This window comes from Protomyctophum parallelum (genome assembly GCF_964188405.1).
Source record: "Protomyctophum parallelum genome assembly, chromosome: 12".
Lineage (NCBI taxonomy): Eukaryota > Metazoa > Chordata > Actinopteri > Myctophiformes > Myctophidae > Protomyctophum > Protomyctophum parallelum.
Genome location: NC_139712.1, coordinates 16,315,106 through 16,326,307, shown reverse-complemented (window position 1 = coordinate 16,326,307; position 11,202 = coordinate 16,315,106).

The window sequence follows — 11,202 nt, the reverse complement described above, 5'->3', positions numbered from 1 at the left end:
CAAATTAAATATCCTAAATTTCATTGCAATAAAGTAGATATCATTTTAAAAATATGACTGTGACGAGCTTATAAGTTACAAGATCCTCCGAAGTCTCCAAATTGCAAATGTTCTTTCAACATTGAGGATGAATGGCATTCTAAGCATTCCATGTAAGGCCTCTTCTTGGTAATTATAAAAAAATCTCAAAACTATTTCCAGTTCTCAGTGCATCTTGTCACAATGGATCATTTCACACATGCCCAAAATGCACCAGAACATGTTAAAAGCAACAAAACTCTGCCTTCACATTTCACACATTGTCACTCATCACACAATGACCTAAAATCACTAACAGGAAGCATTACATTAGATTCACCATTTTATGCAAATCTTGAAATGAATGTACAAAATGTATCCATTATGTTTCGTTTGTTGTTGTTTTTTTACCAACTTTAAATAAAATAATGGCACCTCTTTACTGCACTACAGTATGTTATTAGGAACTGGAACAAGTCAAAAAGTGCAGCAGGAAATGCCTCTATGTGCTTTTTAGACCTGTATTCGTGTGTGTCTGTGTGTGTGACTGTGTGTGTGTGTGTGTGTCATTTTGGTAAAATGCATCTCAATTGAAAGATGTAAAACATATGAATGTCAATGTCATGATGTCTCAGAAAGAACTCTGATGAAGAGGTGATATTATGCTTTTCTTTTTTTAGGGATCATTTTCATAATTTGAATTGTAATTATCGTACTCTATGCAGAGTCAATATCAGACACACACAATTGGAAATTGTGCGGTGTGTCAAAGCATAAATCTCCATCTCTGAAAGTGTCTTCCCACTCCCCCAAATATCTCTCTCATCCATCACAAGTATAATAGTAGTAGTAGACTAGTAGTATCATACCAGAATCTTTGATATCAAAGCAGGCATCTATTTAACATGACAGTTCAGTGCTGTCATGCCAATCCATGAGACCAGGCAGCTAGGGTGGGGGTGGCTGGGTGGGTGCGTCATTCAGACATGTAACAAGACCAGCATGGTGGGGGGGCGTGGGGGTGGTCCCTTAATCCACTGTTGGGTCTCCATGACTGAGGTTTAGCTGTGAGGAGCATCCAGGATGCAGGATGCAGTGCATCCGTCCCACGAGTGCTAAGCTTACGCTCTGCTCTCAGCCCCCATTGGCGGGAATGTTTTTTTGCTGGGAAGACAGCAGGTCTCACTGAGCAAACAGACTGATTCAGGATCCTTCCCCTCAAACAGTCCAGGATACCACCCTAGTTGGTATGATGTCGTCCCTGGCAACAACTGACCGGGCAGCCCACCCCACAGTGCTATACGGTAGCAATGTACAGAATGGCACTAGTGTACAAAGCAAACAAAGTGTCCTCTTACATACACTGGTCTAACATTACATTGTTTACCATACAGTTTTAAAATTTAAGATCAGATTTTTATTTTAATGATGTTGATTGAGTTGAATACACGTACTGCTCTGCTCACAGCGTGTTCGCTGTATCCTATTCTATTTAACTTTGCATTACTAAACACTTGACTGTCTCCCACAGATCTACTATACATGTAAACAGCATCATGTGAAGTCTGAATAAAAGCTGGAGGCAGGGGAACAGTTGAATTTCCATCGTCGACAACAGTTTGTGTGAAGGGCAAATAAGAAGGGCAAGGAATCCGGCCGACAAAAGTTGTTCATTCAGAAACCGCTTTTAAAGTGTGTGCCGACTTTTTACAGTGTGTACAGTAAAAAAAAAGAAAAGAGGAACAGCACGAGAGCTATGCAAGCATGAAAGAATGTGAAGCTTTTGAGGAGAATACAAGACAACATTGTGAATTAACTCGTCAATGGTAACTTGCATTCCTATAGGTACTTCCATGGCAATGATGGCCTTGCGTCATGACAGTAAACAAGTAATGTGTAAACAGGTTCTAAGCTGGCATACTGCTATGAAGCAAAACCAGCGGCTAAAATGTCTCAACTTTTCTATAATCGGACAAGGTTTTTCTCCATGTCAGGGGTTTGTGAAATAGGGAATTGTGCACATAACACGCTTCAAATACAGCATAAGTCAACGCCATATTAAATAAATTGGTAATAATCAGATCATATTCCTTAGATGTTCATCAGGGAGGTGTGGACATGTGACATACTCTGGCACCCACACAAATTAGGGGAAACAATGTGATAAAATAACGGTTAACAGTATATCTAACACTGCTAAAAGTCAACATAAATTGGTCTTGAGGGCTTAGTATGAGTAGCCGAAAACGAACTGGAAACTTACTACACTACTTATTATGGTTGTTTGTCGACACCTAGTGGCTGCTTGACTGAACACCAGTTGTTAGTGGTATGAAGACGTATTGATTGATTGATTGAAATATTTATTAACAGTTTGTAGAATTTACAGTACATTTTAAGCACAAACTCAATACAAAGACTGTCAACTGTGAGTGGACGACCCAATTAAGCATTACACTTGTTTACAACAGGGTCCACATTGTTCAATTCATCAAACGTATTATTTATTATCATGGGAAAGGGAGGACGACCACCGTTATCATTCTTTACAACAATTCTGTTAGAACTCAGGATGGAATGTCGTTTTAAAAGCCCCTGCTGCCCGTATTGTTGTAGCCTACGTTTGGGTCCCACTCCCAGCCCAGGGAGACACCAAATTTATCAAGCTAAAGAAGTTTGCCCTACCTAAAGTAATTCTTCGTTCTCACCTTTTTTTAGCGTGTTGGTCGCATAGAGCATTTCTCTCTCTCCCTCTCTGTCCTCTCGGCTCCTCGCCTCAGTCGGACTCCTGCATTAAATTAACACATTAATAACAACCTTTTCGTAATTCCACAAGTAGCCTAGGCTTCAGGCTCAGAGCCTTATTTCCGGTGTATCCGTTTTGGATGAAATCAGATTAACCTGAAATATGCATATCTTCCCATATTCTTCATTGTTGCTTAAATGTAAATCGCTCTGGATTAAGACTCTAAGAGCGTCTGCTAAATGCCTAAATTGTAAATTCATGCTCGGCGGATGCTAATATATATATATAAAGGCCCTAAACATGTACGTGTATGCTGAAACTATGGACCAACGCCTGAGTTCCCGAGGCTAATGGAACTGAAATTCAAAATAGACAATTTTAAAATATTAAAAGCATAAATTTCCCTATTTAAATTTCCCCATCAGCCGTCCTCCCCGCACCGCCCACCGCCTCCAGTGGTGTATGGTGGTGAGTGGTGACGCACTCACGCACGTGCACTCGATAAACTAATTAAGCTTATATTGTTTATAATGTAGCCTATGCATGAGGTTTTTGGAAAAGCTTTAAATGAACTAAAATGCCTATAAACTAGGATTTAATGTAAAAAAAGAAAAAAAAGAATTACTACTTTTAACTACTTTTTGAATTTTGGCATGGTGTTAGGTATATGGGTATAAGGTTTTCAAAAACCATTGCAAACTAATTTGGCTCAACCCCTAGTGGTCGGTTTGCAATGAAACCAATATTAGATAATATGTCAGTAATATATTTGGAACCCCAATTCTGTTACCATTGGGTGTGCTAAATAAGTAGACACTGTGTTCGAAAGAGATTAGTGCTATGATTTGGGGCCCTAAAGATTAATACAAAATCAAAAATATAAACATCTATATACTGTCCAATAATTAGATAGGGAGGGGGGTGAAATTATGACAGGCAGTAGTCAAAATATGACTCCCAGGTATTAAGTGTTTGAAATACACTAGTGCTTTCTAGGGTATGATTTGGGGCCCTAAAGATGAATACAAAATGAATGTCAACATCTTTATACTGTCCAATAATTAGATAAGGAGGGAAATTATGACAGGCAGTTGCTGCCAGCTGTTGGTGTTGAGCAATGTTTAGGGGTTTATATGTGACCATACCATTGACATCCTATGGCAAAAATGTCAAAGTTTCATTATACTTTAAAGGACAACTTTAGTTTTTTTCAGAGAAAGTAAAAGATTAGTGTTACTTTTTATTTATTTGCTGCTTTCTTTCGTTTTAGGGATTTTAGCTGTTTTTGACAGGAGGGCGGGGGCATTCGAACATGGGGCTAAATATGTATTTTCTTTTTTACATTTTATAGCGATTTATTTTTGAGTGGTGCAACCACTCCTACAACCAGCAATGTCCGTGTACACCTATGCATGTGGTCATGTACCCATGTGGTCATGAGCACCAGTATATGACTAGGGTACCAGTAGGGGGCGCCAGAAACAGAGAGTGATAGTGCAGCAATGTTGCCTGCTAATGTATGTGTGTGAGTGAGTGAGTGAGAGGTGTGTGTGTCACAAAAGATCACGGGATTTACTGATCCTGTGATCTTTTGTGGCCAGATGTAATTTCTTAGGGTATAGTAGGACTATAGTAAATGATAAAAAAAAGAAAATCACTATAACATTTTGTAAAGAAAAAGGGTTTGAGGTCTACATCTGACCTCAAACCCTTAGCTGACCTGTTTTGACATTCCATATGTCCTTTCCCACCCGTCCTTCCTGTTCTGACATTCCATGTTGATCTGACCTCATCAAACCCTGTACACTCAAGACACGCTCCATATATGGCCAGTACATAATTCATTCCATATGTTGATCTAATACCCCCATGCCAAAGCGCCAGAGCTCACCCAGCAGTCTGCCGTCTGCCGTCACCCAGGCGGATGCATGCAGTGCACGCGACCTCGCCCTTGTTATCCTAAAATGCATCATATTTAGACCAAGACTGTTTACATTTACTTGGAGTTGTTTTGTGGATAGCGTGAAGACGGCTAGCACAGCCGTCGCTAGCACAGTACACCTTGAAGTACTGTAGGCTACTGCAGTGTTCATAACCTACCTCGAATCTTGCTCATAGCTCTATGGTCTTGCTTCCCATTGTTAAATATTGGAATGCAGCTAGTCCAGTAGATGGCACCACTCACACACTCAGGGTTGTCTCGCTCAGTGATGTTACGTTTTGATTTTCATAAACTGTGTCTAAATATAACCCACTCAGGTGATTCAAAGTTAAGCTGGTTCGTCACTGCTTTTGTACATTGGATGTTGGTACCCTGTATTATGTAACTATGTTACAAACACCTCCTTGAATGTTAATTGAGATCAGAAATGTAATTGATTTTAAAAAGTACAAATTCACATGCAGCTAATATGTATACATGTAGCAGCTGGGGACTTTGCATTCACAAGTTCTGATTCGATCAGGAATTATTCAAAACACTACATCAGTAAGTCACCAGAAAACAAGGTTCAAGGTTCACTTTATTTGTCTCTCATAGGAGAAATCTTGGAGTAGACCTATATGTCTAAAATCTGCAGTACATGTAGACATAAGACAGTATAGATTAAACAAATAAAAAATAAACAGATATGTGCATTTAGGCCTATAGCAAGTTGAGGTAGTCACAATCATCCGTCACATTTGTTTATATTCATCTCTTTCGGGCACACCTCTCAGTCTATAAACATCATGCATAACTTCCAGGTATGATGATGCCACGCGCACACCCTCTATTATAATTGTCGCTGTTGGGTGGAAACCTCAAATCAGTTATAATGAAAAAGTTGTAGTTATAGTTCCATTGGTATTTGTAACATACTTCAACACTTTCAACGTGGCATCACTATTTTGGACATGTCATTATAGGAGAACAGATTTCAATAATGTTAAAAATATTCAAAAATCACACCCGTGTGAAGTGAGGGGCGCTCTTATCATCGTACATCATCCATTCATTGTCAATGGGACATTAATCTTTGTGTAGGACAAAAATAGACGAAAATAGTCTACATATGACGTAAATTCTACCATTCATTGTTTAATGTTTGTGTATGACGAAAGTCTACACTATAGCTGAATATAGGAGGGCATAGTTACACACTGTCAAATGAACATTGAGGCTCTTTGGATGCAAAAATATAGTCTTTCACAAAAGTGCAAAAAGTTACATGGTGAAATAAAGTGACAGAGCGTGGACGTTTCAGTCCTCAGACCAACATCAACACTCAGATATATTTTTATACAACTTTCAATTTAACCAATTAAGAACTGAGGCCGATTCTACAAATCATCAATCAAAATGGAATATTGGGAATGTACTGTATGTGCATGGAACATACTGTAACTATGGGCCTAGATAAAAAAGTGGGGAAAAAAGACGATCCGGGTTAGTTAAAGAGAGGAGGGAAGCCTTTATTAAATTAAAAAGGTGAGTTCAAATAGGCAGTCACCTTTTTAATTTAATAAAGCCTTCCCTACTCTTTTTAACTTTGAGTGCCCGGTTCGTCTCTTTTTTTTAATCTATGCCTTGATCCTGTTTTGATCTGTGGGAGCACCTTTTAACATCATTACTTTTTGACATCTCCGTTGAGCACCTGGTTAGTTCCTCTTTTTCCCATTAACCCATAACTATGGGCCTATTTATGAGTGAGTGCTGACAGGTGAAAGTTCTCCGCTCTGAACAGCTGTAAATAAATGGGAGCTGGTCAAAGACAGCTACTGTGCAGATCACTCATGAGTAACATAGCCACTTAATCCCTAGCGCACCTATTTTGGGGCGAACATTTGGCGAATATAACAGATCCACAAGCCCATAATGCATTGCACATTGAGAAAAAAGAAGGGGGGTTTCTATTATAGACAATGACTCTGGTCTACGTATACTTACTAAGGTTACATGCTTAGTATAGCATATTGCTAAATTGCTAATTCTAAATTAGTAAGTGGTTAAAACAGGCCTTAAAAGGTTAATCATAGCCAAGAACAGATGATTTTGGCTCTCTGCCTCTATCTGAGCTCATAGACGAATGTCCCACAGTTCAAGGGCACTTCTGGAGATGGTGTTAATAGCCTTGATCTAGTTAGTACACACACATAGCTGTCTGTGAGCCAACACTTCTAATTAAAAACATCAAAGCCTGGCATGTAACTGGAACTTTCCAACTGAAATTGAAAAATATAAATAATTACTAACAAACAGATCTCTGTGTCCTACTATAATTTTAGACGTGTCTGTCATACCCCACTTTGCTCCTCGTACTGGCTTGACCCGTTGCTCTGAATTTGCACACAGACATTGATCATTCCATTATGCAGGGCATCTCGAAGCCCTTTTCTCAATTTAACTTTTTTTCTTTTTTGGTCGAGCTTCTAGTTATACATAATTATCTGACAGTGTTGTCTCTTTAAAACCCATTCTGGGCGGGAACCCCTTTTGGTGTTAGCATTATGTTGTGCTTTAGCTATAGAAAAATAGCGCCACTCGATCTTGTAGGTCTGCTATTTTTGAAAAATCGAAGAACCACTGACATAGAAACATAGCTTTTTCAGAAAACTGTCAGGATGTAGAAGACATTTTTAGAATCTGATCTCGGTCAAAATGGGTTAACCATTGTGCTCAGCAACTCTCCCATAGTTCACAAGCCAGTGTGGCAGTGTAAGCAGTATAATAATATAATATTGATGCTTCGTGGCAGCACTGTTGACGTCAGCTGACAACAGCCTGTCTGCAGAGAAAGAAAGACAACAAGGGGGGGTGGTTATGACATTCGACAAGAAGTCAAAATATCTCTCTGTAAGGAGAGTAGTGCAAGACAGCTGAGCATGGACTCCTATAAACATAGATTGAAATGTTGCACCCTGGAAGCTCCGTATTGAATCTCAAGGTTAGAGCGACACTATGTCTGAACACAAGGTGTGGAGTTATGAAAGTTGAGATCTGTGAAGATCTCAACCAGAAGCAGCTGCCAGAAGCAACAGCCGTAAAACACTTTCGCCTGTGATGAGGTCCTTATTATCACCTTAGAGACAGCACTTTCGCTGAGACAGACTGTAATGCTGTTCTTGACCGGTATCTTGGCCCTTGGCTATTAACGAGTTGTAAATCCAGCACCTAGTGACCCTTAGATCAACACCTTATTATCCTCTCATTCCCCTCGAGCCTCAACATTTTAAGCACGTCTTATTATCTACAACTGCCTCTAAGATCATTGTACTCTAAAAGGGAAGCTAGTTTTGATCATTGTTAAACAAATTTCTATATCATATCAGTGGTTTATTGTGGTACAAAATGCAACTGTAGAAAAGGTGACGGTCCGAACACAGTCTTAATGCTTCCGACATTTTTTATTTATTACAGCCTTTTATCCTCTGCGAAGCACTTTGTTTTTCGAAAAGTGCTATACAAATATGCTATACAAATATTATTATTATTTGTGTTCATGTGTATGCAATAAACATATCAACCTCAAAGGATCACATAATATCATTTAACAACAAAAAGCCGGCAAACTCTAAATTAGGAGAAGCAACTCTGGGTTGATGATGAGCACTTCTGCATTATTGGAATTAAATGTTTTACTCACCAAGTAGAAAATACATCTGTTTTCATCAAGTGTAGAGATGTGGTCTCAATCTGACTGGCTAAATCAACGGATGTTCACAGGATGCTGAAATATAGAGGATGGACAGAGTGAGTCAAGTCAGTAAACAGAAACAAACAACAGCCTATTGAAGGTCAAGCAAGACTCAACAAAACAATAATAAGACAGCTGGGAATTGGACCTCTAACATGTTCAGAATGTTCAGCCCTGGAAGCTAAACAGAGACACTGCAGGACAGGTTAGATGCAATGCAAAGGTCTTAGAGGATAATTTTTGTATTAAAAGTATGAGGCTGGACTTGTGAGTTCTGGCATTTCTATTACAGTGAATCTTGTTGAGCCATGCACCCGGAGAAGTATTTTGGTCTCGGACTGACCCGTTTCCCACCATGTTCCATATTACCCCAGTCAATTTGAACTAGGCCTACTTTACTTGCTCTAGCCTTGACAACCTTGCAGGCTTATGCAAAGGCTAAAAATGTAATTTAGATACATAAGTAGACAGGTCAGATCATTCATTATTGATCTGTCATCCTATAGTCAGTGTGTATATTTTACATTATAGGATACATATCCTATAATGTACAAGTAAAATTTTGTATGAAACCTACAGCTTACATATGCCAAAATGTTCCGGCCTGTGAAAGTTCACAGTAGTGCTGCTCATAAGGCATTTACAAATGCATTAGCATTGCCAAGTTCAAGTTGATAATGGTGGTATCACCATACGTGACAAGTGGCTTCCCGGGTTCTGTCAGCTAACATAGACGACAAAGGACAGCAGGTGAGTCAGTTGAGGTCCGTCAGATTACATACGTAACAGAAGACTCACTCACCCTGCGGCAGGCTAATAACTCAAGACAGCTGGCTCTCGGAACTCTTGGCAGGGACTGCTTTTTCCACAGATGAACCCAAGGTTAAAGTGTAAATTAGCACTACCCTGAGTTTAAAGGCTCCTGTTGTTGAACGATGAGCTCTTGGTAACACTATCTCCTTATTGTCTGTGGCCAAAATGATCACCTTCCTGACCGCCTGACGCTTTCCCTCCCTGATGCACAATAAACACTTGCTGACATCAACCCTTGACCTTGATAATTAACAATGTACTCAGCAGGCGAAAAGCTTTGGATCAACGCCATATAAAGTTGAATCTCATTTATTTTTAAAATAAATAGATACACTAAGATTGATAATTGTACTGTAGACAAACTATGCCATGCACTAATGACATTTTATATTATATATAGTTTACCTAAATGACTAAAGTTGATGCCTTATCCCATAATGTATGTAGCCTAGAGTGTTTACCAAGAAGACTTTGCAGTATGCTTAATGGTCAGTAGAAGGAATGCAAAAAAACTATTTCACAGTGTTATTTTTGGCCTCAAGGATAGAGATTAGTAAACCACACCACTCACGTCAGCAACACAATGTGGTGTAGAGTTATAGAGTAATGTTGACAGTTTTAATGACAATACTAATAGGGTGAACAATAGAGCTGTTGCTGTCTTTTGTTGTTGTCATGGTTGATCTACTTTCTCACTGGCATTCTAGAAATGTTTATGACGTGACCACTTCTTTAAATAACATTTTCAGTGTCTCCCGGTGACTGTCTAGAATCAAACAAGTTTGACGCATGACAGAAATATTTTGCCAGTGAAGCCTGCAGCAAAGACAAGCTACAAACAAATGTTTAAAGGAGTAGTTCACCCAAAGAATTACTACCTTTCTATCAATTTCACACGCAATTAAGTCTTGATTTTTTTTTTTCATTCCTAAGCCATTAATTTGATGACCAGCAGAGTTTCCGCAAGTCTCCTACTACCGGAGATGTACTGCCAGTCATCACATTATTGGCTCAGGAATTTGACAAAACGAAACAAAGATAATCTGCATGATTCTGCATGGCTTCATGGGGTGTATAATTGATATTAGTCATTCTTTGACTGTGTAAGATTAATTTAAATATTCTCTTTGGAACTCAGCAACACGTCGTCAAAAACGGTATTTTTAATTATTGTAGTTAAAATACATCAATAATTACATTTACAGTAATTTTAGCGTGACTGTCGAGGGCAGAGACAATAAAAAATCGTGTTTAATTGTGTTTAGAAAAGTTGTCAAAGCACATGGTTTAGTTCCACAGTAGTAGTATGAAATTGTATCAACCATGGCAAACGGGTGCAGTCGTCGGCATCATTAAGAACATGGTGTAGAATAGCCACTGTGATGATTAAACATATTTGGTAAACAACTAAACACTAAAACTGGTGAAAACATACTATAGATCCATAGATTACACAGAATATTGCCTTTCGCTACTTTGTGAAAAGTGAAAACAGCAGTGATTGGAGAAATTGATAAAAAAAAAAGGATATCACTGCCATAGGAACGTGTTCCATTTACTTTAAAATTGATGACACAGGAACTATGTTCTAATATACATGATTTGAATATAAAGTAGCTATGTTTCACATTACATTCATTTGTTATACAATGGCACAGTGTATGATGCAGGAGCAAAGCTTGTTACGGTATTAAATCTTGAATAGCATCACCACAAAGCCAGCTCATTGGAGACTCCAAAATAGGACGCAGAACAAAGGGCTACCCTCCTCTGTCCATAATCATAGCTCATTGTATCAGGCCATATTGGTTCCAGTTTTACACACCTCTGCCAGCCAAAACAGAACAACTGCACCAGGTATGAAAGGGGGATGTATGACCTCCTCCCAAATATGGTCAGATGCTAGTGTTTATATACAGAAAGGAACAGAGCTGGGGGGACACCGGACAA